The following is a 12,433-nucleotide window of genomic DNA, read 5'->3' on the forward strand; positions in this document are numbered from 1 at the left end:
CGGTCCTACAGATTCCTCTTCTCGATTGAGAAGAATTTCCCAGCGGACCTTACAGAAATGTTCGCTCGAGCCCGGAAGTATGCCAAGGCTGAGGAAGCCGTGGCCGTCAGGCGGGGCGGGACCGAGCAGAACCCCAAGAAGAGGCGCCGTGAGGAACGCAGCCGACCCAGAAGCCCGTCTCCACGACGAGCTAAGAATCCGCCCCGCCCGAAAAGTCCACCCCGGTTGAGAGGACCGCCGCAGCAGAGGTCACTCCGCCCGAGGTTCCCACTGCAGGCCCGTGCACCTGAAGGGAGGTATGAAAAGTATACTCCCCTCAATGCTCCTCGGGCTGAAATCCTCATGGAGATTGAGAATCGGGATTGCATCCGGCTCCCCCCTCCAAAGCCAGACACCAGAATCCGGCGTGATCTCCGGAAGTATTGCCGTTTTCACCGGGATCACGGCCATGATACCGAGGATTGTTATCAGCTCCGAAATGAGATCGAAGCACTCATTCGCCGAGGGGTGCTCGATCGGTTTGTGCAAGGCCGGCGCGAAGGGAAGAAGCCAGCCGAAGGAGCAGCACAGCCTGAAGGTTCTAATGCCAACAGGCCCATCGCCGGCGTCATCAACACTATCCGAGGAAGGACCTCGGCTGGGGAAGCCTCAGGGGAAGGAGCCTCCTCGAAGCGCCCGCGCACCTCTGAAGCCATCTCCTTCTCAGATGACGATCTAGAGGGAGTCGAAACTCCCCATGATGATGCCATGGTCATCTCCATGATCATAAATAAATTTGATGTAAAATGCATCCTGGTTGATAATGGAAATTCGGCGAATGTTTTGTATTTTGATGCTTATTGTAAAATGGGGATGACAAAAGAACAGCTACGGAGGATGAATGCTCCGCTAGTTGGATTCACTGGGGATTCAGTCCCAGTAGAGGGCGAGATCGACCTTCTCGTCACAGCCGGGCTCGCCCCTCGTGAAAGTACCGTGGGTATGAGCTTCCTTGTGATACGCCTGCCCTCGGTTTACAACGCCATCCTTGGAAGGCCAGGACTCAACGCCCTCCGAGCAGCGGTCTCAACTCACCACCTGCTGATGCGATTCCCCACCAGCCAGGGAGTCGGTGAAGTCCGAGGGGACCAAATGGTGGCAAGGCGATGCTACCTAGCGACCCACGAGGCAAGACGACCAGCCGAGGTGCCCGCCCCAACGACTGACCAGCCCTCAACTGAAGTTATGGAGGCACGGGTCAACCCCCAGAAAGAGCGGGTAGAGCCTGGTGAGTTGTTAATTCAAGTTCCCTTATGAGAGAACTTTCCCGAGCTAACCGTGCAGATCGGCTCTGGCCTTGGCGAAAACGAGAGGAGTCGCCTCGTCGACTTCCTACGGGACAATATGGATGTCTTCGCCTGGTCGCCTGTAGATATGCCGGGGATAGACCCGGAGGTCATGGTCCACCGGCTTCAGGTGAAGCCGACCTGCAAGCCCGTGCGGCAAAAGAAGCGAGGCGCCGCCCCTGAGCGACAACGAGCAGCAGCCGAGGAGGTCGGCAAGCTCCTTGAAGCCGGTTTCGTCCGGGAGATATCCTACCCGGAATGGCTCGCCAATGTGGTCCTCGTCAAAAAAGCTAGCGGAAAGTGGCGTATGTGCGTGGACTACACCGACCTGAATAAAGCCTGCCCGAAGGACAGCTTTCCACTTCCCAGCATTGACCAGCTCGTGGACTCCACCTCGGGTCACGAGCTGCTGGCATTCATGGATGCCTTTTCCGGATATAACCAGATCCGCATGGCGCCAGAAGACGAGGAAAAGACAGCCTTCATCACCGACGGGGGAACCTACTGCTACAAAGTGATGCCATTCGGTCTAAAAAATGCCGGGGCGACTTATCAAAGGCTGGTCAGCCGGATCTTCAAAGACCAAATAGGCCGAAACATGGAGGTCTACGTGGATAACATGCTGGTGAAAAGTAAAGTGGCGCAAGACCACATAGCCGACCTCAATGAAGCATTCTCCACACTCCGAAAGTACCAGATGAAGCTCAACCCAGCTAAATGTGCATTCGGGGTCACCTCCGGCAAATTCCTCGGCTTCATCATTACACAACGAGGAATCGAGGCCAATCCAGAGAAGATCCGAGCCCTCCAAAGGATGACGCCTCCCAGGACGGTCAAGGAGGTACAGCGGCTCACGGGCCGAGTGGCAGCCCTCGGGAGGTTTATCTCCCGCTCGGCCGAGCGCTGCCTTCCATTCTTTGCAGCCCTCAAGAAGCCGAAGAACTTTTTATGGTCGGACGAGTGCCAGCAATCTTTTGAAGAGCTCAAGCACCTGCTGGCTTCCCCTCCCCTACTCACGAAGCCTCAACAGGGTGAGCTCCTCTACTTGTATCTAGCTGTCTCCCCTGTAGCAGTAAGCTCGGTCCTGGTCCGAGAGGAGGGAAAACTTCAGAAACCGGTGTATTACACCAGCCGGGTCTTAAGGGATGCTGAGACCCGATACTCCAAGCTTGAGAAGACCGCCTATGCTTTGGTCATCTCAGCTCGGAGGCTCCGACCCTACTTCCAAGCTCACACAGTGGCCGTGCTGACTGACCAGCCGATCAAGCAGATCCTGCAAAGATCGGATCGTGCGGGTCGGATCACTAAATGGGCCATTGAGCTCGGGGAATTCGACATTGAGTACCGGCCCAGACAGGCGATCAAAGCACAAGCACTCGCAGACTTTATGGCCGAGTGCACTATACCAGATGAGGTCAAGCCTGAACCCGAGCCACCGCTGGAGCAGACCCCGAGTTTTACATGGGCTCTACATGTCGATGGCTCTTCAAACTCGGGGGGTAGTGGAGCAGGATTTATTCTCACCAGCCCGGAGGGGATGGTCGCCGAGCAGGCCCTGCGCCTCGAGTTTCCTGCTTCCAATAATATGGCGGAGTATGAAGCGCTCGTCGCCGGGCTTAAGCTAGCCAAAGAGCTAGGAGTGAAGGACTTGAAGGCCTTCAGTGATTCCCAGCTCGTCGTCAACCAAATTGTGGGCGACTTCGAAGCTAGAGACCCGACCATGCAGAAGTATCTCCAGAAGGTACGGGGTCTCGCCTCGACCTTGGACTCTTTCCACATCCAACATATTGCCAGGTTGGAGAATTTCAGGGCCGACCAGCTATCAAAGCTGGTGTCCTCTCGCATGAGCGAGCTTCCCAAAGGGGCAGTCCTGGAATATCTCCAAAAGCCCAGCACGGACGAGACCGAGCAGACCCTCTGCACCGAGCTTGAGCCAAGCTGGATGGATGGACTCATCAGCTATCTGCAAGACGAAACTCTCCCTGCTGATGTACGAGAAACTCGCCGAATTAAGCACCTCGCCACCCGATACATACTATACGAGGGAAAGCTCTATCGGAAATCCTTCATCTCTCCCCTTCTCAGATGCCTTCGCCCAACGGAAGCTAATTATGCCCTGCGCGAAGTCCACGAAGGAATTTGTGGAAACCATCTGGGAGGACGAGCCTTGGCCCATAAAATTCTGCGCCAAGGGTATTATTGGCCGACACTCCAGAAGGATGCTATGGATTTCGTCAAGAGATGCGACCGGTGCCAAAGGAACGCCAACGTTCAGCGCCGGCCCTCGGCTCTTTTGACTTCTATCAGCTCCCCTTGGCCTTTTGCCCAGTGGGGAATTGACATCCTCGGGCCATTTCCTCTGGCCACCGGGCAAAGGAAGTTCCTGGTCGTCTCCATCGACTACTTCACTAAGTGGATGGAAGCTGAGCCCCTCGCCCGGATAACCGAGCAGAAGATGCGGGATTTCGTTTGGAAGTCCATCATTTGCAGATTCGGGCTTCCCCGCATCCTTATCTCTGACAATGGTCGCCAGTTCGACAACATCCATTTCAGAGAGTTCTGCTCCGAGCTTGGCATTGACCACCGCTTCACCTCGGTCGCGCATCCTCAGACAAACGGAGAAACCGAGGTAACAAATCGTACTATTTTGCAGGGTCTCAAAATCAGGCTCGACAAATCCAAAGGACAATGGGTCGAAGACCTATACAATGTCCTGTGGGCTTACCGGACTACGTTCCGCGTCCCCACCGGCGAGACTCCCTTCAACTTGACATATGGGACGGAGGCCGTCATTCCACTAGAGATTGGGCTCCCCTCTCCAAGAGTCGAGCACCACGATGCTAGCTCCAACTCTTCGCAGCTCAGAGGCAACCTCGACTTGATCGAGGAAACAAGGGAGGTCGCCCGAGTGCGTATGGCGAGGTACCAACAAAAGACAGCTCAGTACCACAACGCCAGGGTCAAAGTCAAATCTTTCAGACCAGGGGACCTTGTCCTAAGAAGAGCTGAAACCTTCCGACCAACTGAGCGAGGGAAGCTGGCCCCGAATTGAGAAGGACCATACCGAGTCACGCGCATTCGCCGGCCCGGAGCTTATCAATTGGAGTCTCTAGATGGGACTCCCATTCCGCGGAGCTGGAGCTCTGAAAATCTCCGCGTGTACTACCAGTAGAACCCTAAGGGGTCCCTCATCATTCAACCATTAAATTTCATCTTATGAATTTCACTCTATAAATTTCATTTCACGGTTAACTGATGGATTGCGAACTTATTCCGAGCTCACCAATTTTCTTGATTATCTCATGGCATCAGGTTTATTCTTCCCTAACCACGGTTGGGATGCCCTGATACCTCGGGATGATGGAGTACCTGCGTGGACTCCCTGAAGATGTCCATGAGTTTATGGTGCGCTCTCCATGGACGAGCTCGGCTCGTGCTCCATCGATTATTGAGTAGCGGTCCTCTCTGACCGGACGAGCTCGGCTCGTGCTCCATCGACTATCGAGTAGCCGTCCTCTGACCGGACGAGCTCGGCTCGTGCTCCATCGATTATTGTGTAGCGGTCCTCTCTGACCGGACGAGCTCGGCTCGTGCTCCATCGATTATTGAGTAGCGGTCCTCCCTGACCGGACGAGCTCGGCTCGTGCTCCATCGACTATTGAGTAGCGGTCCTCTGACCGGACGAGCTCGGCTCGTGCTCCATCGATTATTGAGTAGCGGTCCTCCCTGACCGGACGAGCTCGGCTCGTGCTCCATCGACTATTGAGTAGCGGTCCTCTGACCGGACGAGCTCGGCTCGTGCTCCATCTATTATTGAGTAGCGGTCCTCTCTGACCGGACGAGCTCGGCTTCTATTATTGAGTAGCGGTCCTCTCTGACCGGACGAGCTCGGCTCGTGCTCCATCGATTATTGAGTAGCGGTCCTCTGACCGGACGAGCTCGGCTCGTGCTCCATCGATTATTGAGTAGCGGTCCTCTGACCGGACGAGCTCGGCTCGTGCTCCTACCCCGACCTCGGCCGGGATGCCCCGATACGTTGGAATGTTGTCTTTATTGGCCAAGCAAGCTCGGCTCATTCTTTACCGGCTTCAGCCAACGAGCTCGGCCCGCTATTTCATTTCTGGATTTCTCTGCCGACGTCCTCGAAGAACGGAGTCCGAGCAGAGAAGCGTCCTCAGTCGCCTCGGCGCATGGACGCATACAGTACAAGGTACCCATTTATTTAATGTTTTTTACATTATCTATTCTGCTTCTGGATTTCTCTGCCGACGTCCTCGAAGAACGGAGTCCGAGCAGAGAAGCGTCCTCAGTCGCCTCGGCGCATGGACGCATACGGTACAAGGTACCCATTTATTTAATGTTTTTTACATTATCTATTCTGCTTCTGGATTTCTCTGCCGACGTCCTCGAAGAACGGAGTCCGAGCAGAGAAGCGTCCTCAGTCGCCTCGGCGCATGGACGCATACGGTACAAGGTACCCATTTATTTAATGTTTTTTACATTATCTATTCTGCTTCTGGATTTCTCTGCCGACGTCCTCGAAGAACGGAGTCCGAGCAGAGAAGCGTCCTCAGTCGCCTCGGCGCATGGACGCATACGGTACAAGGTACCCATTTATTTAATGTTTTTTACATTATCTATTCTGCTTCTGGATTTCTCTGCCGACGTCCTCGAAGAACGGAGTCCGAGCAGAGAAGCGTCCTCAGTCGCCTCGGCTCATGGACGCATACGGTACAAGGTACCCATTTATTTAATATTTTTTACATTATCTATTCTGCTTCTGGATTTCTCTGCCGACGTCCTCGAAGAACGGAGTCCGAGCAGAGAAGCGTCCTCAGTCGCCTCGGCGCATGGACGCATACGGTACAAGGTACCCATTTATTTGATGTTTTTTACATTATCTATGCGTTGCTATACCATTGGTCGAAGAACCGAGCAATGGAGCTCGGCAAGCCAAAACTTAAGCTCAGGCCCTAGAGCCCATATCCTCGGAACCTAAAATAGATCCGAGCAGAGAAACTTATGCTACAATAGACAAGTTTCCACACATGAATATTCATTTCAAAAAGCCCGGAGGCCTAGTACAAGAGCTCGGACCCGGCCTTAACAAAGTATAGAGGCCGCTCCGGCTTACAAAAAGGAAAAAGAAGATAGGAAAAAGGGGAAACTACACAAAGGGCTCAGGCCCGGCGACTTCAGGAACAGCTGGCTCTTCTGCGGCCGAGGCCCCCACGGTGGCTTTAGGAGCTGCCTCGGTGACCTCGAGAACGATCTCGCCTTCTTCAGCTTGACCCTCCTGGTCGGTCCCGCCAGAGGTTGGAACCTCTACCTCCGCCTCCGCTTCTGGGTTTTCGACCCCAGCGCCTGGTTGAAGCAGGCTAAGGTCGAAATCTGGGAGAAGCCGCCGCAACTGATTGCGGAAGTCCTTGAAGCCCTGGATGAGACCATTAACGCCTTCCTCTTCCATCAAGTTGCGAAACTCTTCCGATTCACGGAAGAGCTTGACGGCGTCCTGGGCCTGCTCCCGGGCCTCCTTCTCCCGAGCCTCATGGTAGGCGGCCTTCCGCTCCAAAATCTTTATTTCTCTTTCGCGATCCGCGAGCAGAGATTGCACGTCAAGTAGACGGATCTCGAGATCTCGGACCTTTATTCGAGCCTCCCCCACCTCCTGCTCGCGTATAGCGAGCGACGATTCGGCCTCCGTCCGGCGGGCCTCCACGGCGCGCACTTCGGACCTAGTCAAAGAGTGCGCGCCCTTCTCCTCTTCAAGTTCGGCGACCAGAGTCCGAACCTCGTCTTCGGCCGCCCCTAGCTTCGCTTGAAGCACTTTCTGCTCGGCCTCAGACGCGAGGAACTTTGTTTCGGCCTCCTCGCGCCCCCTTTGATGCCTTCGGGCCCGGTCCCGATAGTCCTGGATGATGTGAATCATCGTCTCGGTCTCGTGGAGGCGCTGCAAGAGGGACATGTAAGAAACAGTTAAGCCAAAACACAAATTTGCACAGAGATAAAAGCTGACTTACTCGGATGGAAGAGCAAATAGCGGAGTCCATGAACTCGCCGTAGTTCATGGACCGAATTTTGGCCTGGTCGGCCGGGAGCAGCGCGATCCGAAGAACTTCGCGCGCCACTTGTACATTATCGAGGGCCGAGTCGCCCTCGAAAACAGCCCATCCAGGAGCGTAAGGCACCCGCTCCTGAGGACCCGAAGGACCCGCCAGACCGGCCTCAGCTGGCCCGGGTGCGGCCGACCCCGTTGCTTCTTGGCTATTCCCCGGCTCAGAGCTGGGGAATTGGGGTCGAGTAGACGGCTGACCGGACCGCTGCGTGGTAGAGGTGGGGCGTGCGAGCGCCAGATCTGCTGAGGTCCTCCCTCCCTGGTCGGAATTTGGAGCTTCCCGCCGACCAGGGACTTGCGAAATCGGCACCGGACACGGAGGTGCCATCGTGGCTCCGCCAGAGCCCACGCCCTCTCCCCGACCAGCCTCAGGGCGCACGGGGCGAGAAGCGCGCGCCTCAACGGTTGTGGTCGTCGAGGTCTTCGCCGAGGTCTTTGCTTTCTTCCTCGGCTCGGTCGGTTCTCCTGAGAGTTCAGCCGCCCTCTTTTGGAAGCGGGCGTAAAGGACTTCGCTCTTGGTCACCATTTTTGCGATGTCTGCAAAGATGAGCAAAATTAGAACATTAGAACAATAAGGAAATAAGAAGTTGCTGTAACTATCCTTACCCTGAGGACGTGCCGAGCTCAAGCCCACGTTCACCAGGGCGTCCTCGCTAATGAGGCCGTTCAGCAAAATCCCGTCCCCAAGGCTGCGGATGGTATCGAAGATCTCCTGCTCACGCGGAGAAAGCTGGGGGAGCCTGTTGATGGATTTAAGTTGGGCCGGCCTCCACCTGGGGTCAAACCCCCAGGACCGTTCGGAACCCAGGAAGAAGAATTTCTCCTTCCAACCATGAATGGATGAGGGGGCACCATGAAAAAGTGGACGACCCACCCGGAGGGCGATGTAGAGCCACTCTCCGTCTTCCGGGTTCGACTTAAAAATAAAAAGTCGCCGGAAGACGTTGACAGAGGTAGGAATCCCCTGTAGTAAACACAGTGATAGGAAACCCATCACTGCCCTCCAAGCGTTTGGAGTGAGTTGCGCCGGGACCAACTGGCATACCGCCAGCAACTCATTCACAAAGCTATGAAGAGGAAATCGGAGGCCGGCCCAGAGTGACTCCGAGTGCACTCCGATCCGGCCTACCGGAGGATTGGTTACCCGATCCCTTCGCCTGGCGGGTTCCAAATGGAACCCGTGAAGAGGGAAAAACCACTCTTCGGTCATCTCGACCTCCAGGACACTCATGGTGGATACTACTTCGCTAGGCAAAGAACCCATTACAAGAGAGGGAAATCAAAAAGAAGGGGGACCTGGGAAAGACGCCGGAGAAAAGGGACTTCGGTCTGAGGAAGGCTGGGAGAATAGGAAGCTGGAAGCAGAAGGCAATAGAAAGAGGACAGGGGGCCGGGGGAGAGTTTATATAGACCTCCCCAACGGCCCGGATCAGCGAAGAAAGCGCTGCGTCCTGGTTAGATGATAACACGTGTCGGCCTAAAAGACAGAACGACGCATTTAATTAGGGCTGGCGCTTCGAATGTCGAAGCGCCCCATCGGATCGTGCGGAAAGGCATCCGCAATCGAAGATCGTGCGGCCCCATCATGAGCCCACGATGCGAGGACGCTTCGCAAAAGGTGTCCCAATAATGAGGCTCTTCGGGAAAGAAGAGACGCCGCCTATTAAAGGCTCCTCGAAGCGTTCGATAATTCAAAACGCACAGTAAATCAAAATTTTCGGAATTCGTGATGACCCAATTAAAGCTACTTCCCGCGCTCCAGCTGATAGCCAACTGGAGCTCGGAAGTCGGGGGGTAGTGTTAGGAAAAAAACCCTAAGTCATATATCCACAGAGGCGCTCGGCCGAAGAGCGCCGACCGAAAAGCTGCTCGGCCAAGAAGTGCCGACTGGAAAGCCACTCGGTGTAGAGCGCCGACCGGAAAGCTGCTCGGCCAAAGGATGCCGACCAGGAAGGCGCTCGACTAGAGGGCGTCGACCAGAGCGCGCACCAAGAGGTGCCCCACCCAAAGCTGCTCGGTTAGAAAGTGCCGACCAAAGACAGCGCCAAGGCGCTCTGCTAGAAGGTGCTCGCCTAAAGGGCGCCGACCAGGAGTACTTGAAGCAACCCCGCCACAGGGCGCCCCATTGGGCGACCAGCTCGGCTCGGCACTCTTGCCGAGCCGATGCCTTAACCAAATGTTCAACCTCCGCCTAAAGTCCAAGGGACTGACAACTCCTACGGCTTGCGACCTGCCACTATCTCCAAGCCATCAAGGCATAAGATCTTCGCAGGTATTCGGCACGACCTGCCATTAATGCACGAGACTCTCTCAAGTCTCCGATGCACTCAGTCATTTAATGAACACGGCCCAAGACGATCTCCGGATCACTGAACCATCAGAGCGCATGGCTCTACCTGACCGCCGGTTCATTCGGTAATAAATGCACTTACCATCCACAGACCCCAGGCCCGCTACGGCCGGCGGTTCAACCACTCCAACAGGTCCGATCGACCGTGACAACTCCCTGGTTCCGGTCTGATTCGGCCTTATTTTCCACCACGCCATTAATGGGCCAAATCGTGCCCAATTATCACATAACAGGACAAACCTCATGTCACCTCCCAGGTAACCGAATCCTCCTATAAAAGGGAACCTGGGGGGAAGAGGAAAGGGGGACCAAAACGGGAGGAAAAACCCGAAGCTCTCTCTGTCTTCTCCACATACTCTCTTCCCTGCTCTCTCCACATACTTGCCCCCTCTGACTTAGGCATCGGAGGGCCGGCGCCGGGGAGCCCGGCCACCGGCTTTTTTGCAGGACAGGACAGGACTGGACGCACCACCCCTCTTCGGACTTGCACACCCCCCGCGGCGGAGGACGCAGCCGGCCGGCGCACCGCCGTCCGCCCCCTGCAGCAGCGGAGCTCCTCCTTCCCTGGCTTCGCGGCGGCCCCCGGGTCCAATTTCCAGCAACAGTACTAGAGCGAAATTGGCCTGTAGTATATGTAGACTAGGAGATACTGCAACATGGGTTTATGGAAGCTGTCCACGAGTTGATCGTGATGGTTATGATTGGATTTGAATAGATTTGAACACTTAGCCTGACGAAGTGTGCGTTTGTACCACAACCGAGAAGATCTTGGGTAATTATATAGGACTAAGGAACTCCAAAAAATATCTTATAACTGGACTTTTTAGATGAGGTCCTGGGTCGTGACAGGATACTACCGACAAACTACTAATACAATGGAAATAAAAAATAAATTGATGCCGGACAGGGACGGGAGAAAGGCTGGGGCGCGGTGAAGTCCACGTCTGGATGACTGCTGAGTTGCTTCTGCAAAACCAAGAGACAGAGGAATCGGGAGGGAGAAGAGGAGGAGAATAAGAGAGGAAGAGAGGCAGAGAAGAGGAGAAGAGGGAGAAGAAGAGAGGAGGAAGAGAGAAACAGGAACGGAGGAAGAGAGACCGGAAGAAGAGAGGTGGGAAAGAAACTTTCAATACTTCATTAAAACCCTAATCATGAAAATAGACCCCTATATGTAGGGTCCAAATAAACACAATTAACATAAAACCTCCTTACACAGAAATAACTCCTAATAAGTCCAAAAATAACACAAATAAACTCTAAAATGCAAACAAGCCCAAAAATAAAATAAAATAAATATGCAAACAAGATGGTGGATTAGGTGGGTAAATAATCAGCTCCGATGTCCCCATCATAAATATTTTTGCAAATTCAAATTAACACCTAATCGATCCTATTTTGGCATGGAGGACCATGTCATCGTCGGATATTAATGAGTCCCTCTACATGAAATTCAAGTAGATTGCTGCATATTTTAAAAGCGAAAGAAAATAAAATTTTACTGAAAACAAAAGCAAATACTTGTTGTAGTGGTTGATTGCCTGTTGTGTTCATTGTAAACTAATTGGTTGGGATGAATGAAGCCTTAAGAACATGACTTCAATTCGCTCTCCCGTTCGCTCCAACCTAGATGAACGAGAAATATGAATGTTGTCTGCAAGAGCTCTCTGTGGTTATTGCATTGTTCTATTTATATATAATTGGAAAGAACAAAGCTAGCATTCTTGATTGGATGGCTGAACCATGACTTAGTTACATAGACCCATAGCTACTAAGGATCAAGGGATCATGGATGGTATGTGGTGTCTCAGTTTGTTGATGCGAGCATTCCACCAATACATGCCCAGAGGAAGCAGCAAGCATATTGTAGCCCAACATTTTCTTCTGATGGACCAGTGCCAATTCACTGGAACTCAAAAAGAATTGTAGATAAAACTATAACATGCTTCATTTGAACCAAGCCTAATGTCCGAAGAAGCCATAATGAGTATACATTAAATACTGAATCATTTATGAAGTGGCTTAGTTGTCTCCATACTATAACCATTATGATAGATTTGCCATTAATACTATCCTGTCCTATTGCTTGTTATATTAGTAAATGAAGGACGAGCACTTATGCAAATGTTCATGCTATATTCAAATCACTTATACAGCTGAGAGGTGTTTACTTCTATTACTTATTATTTTCTAAGTATTTAGATCTTACCTTTCTATCATTATTACCAATATTCTCAACAATTTTTCACATTTTCAATTAATGCATTGACATAATTGTCGTTGTTCTCCACTGACCCCTACCTCACCAATAAGGAATATCTCGCTTAAAGATATGATATAAACTTCTTATTAAAAAGTAAAACATATCACATGAAGATCTCACTGTTTAATCATCGAAGTTTTAAAGGAACACTAGAATGAGCAGGCCCACACGACATGACGTACTTCTAACTTAAAGTACTTCCAAACATCTTAAACCTATGATATAAACTTCTTATTCAAAAGTAAAACATATCGTATGAAGATCTCAATGTTTAATCATCAAAGTTTTAAACGAGCACTAAAATGAGGAGGCCCATGCGACCAGACGTCTACTACCCATCATGAGTTGGATTCTGGACGTAGCTGTCCGTCTGAAGAAGCCAT

The sequence above is a fragment of the Phoenix dactylifera genome, chromosome 7 (assembly GCF_051530095.1).
Source record: "Phoenix dactylifera cultivar Ajwa chromosome 7, Ajwa_hap1_PhDact_Kaust_v1.1, whole genome shotgun sequence".
Classification (NCBI taxonomy): Eukaryota; Viridiplantae; Streptophyta; class Magnoliopsida; order Arecales; family Arecaceae; genus Phoenix; species Phoenix dactylifera.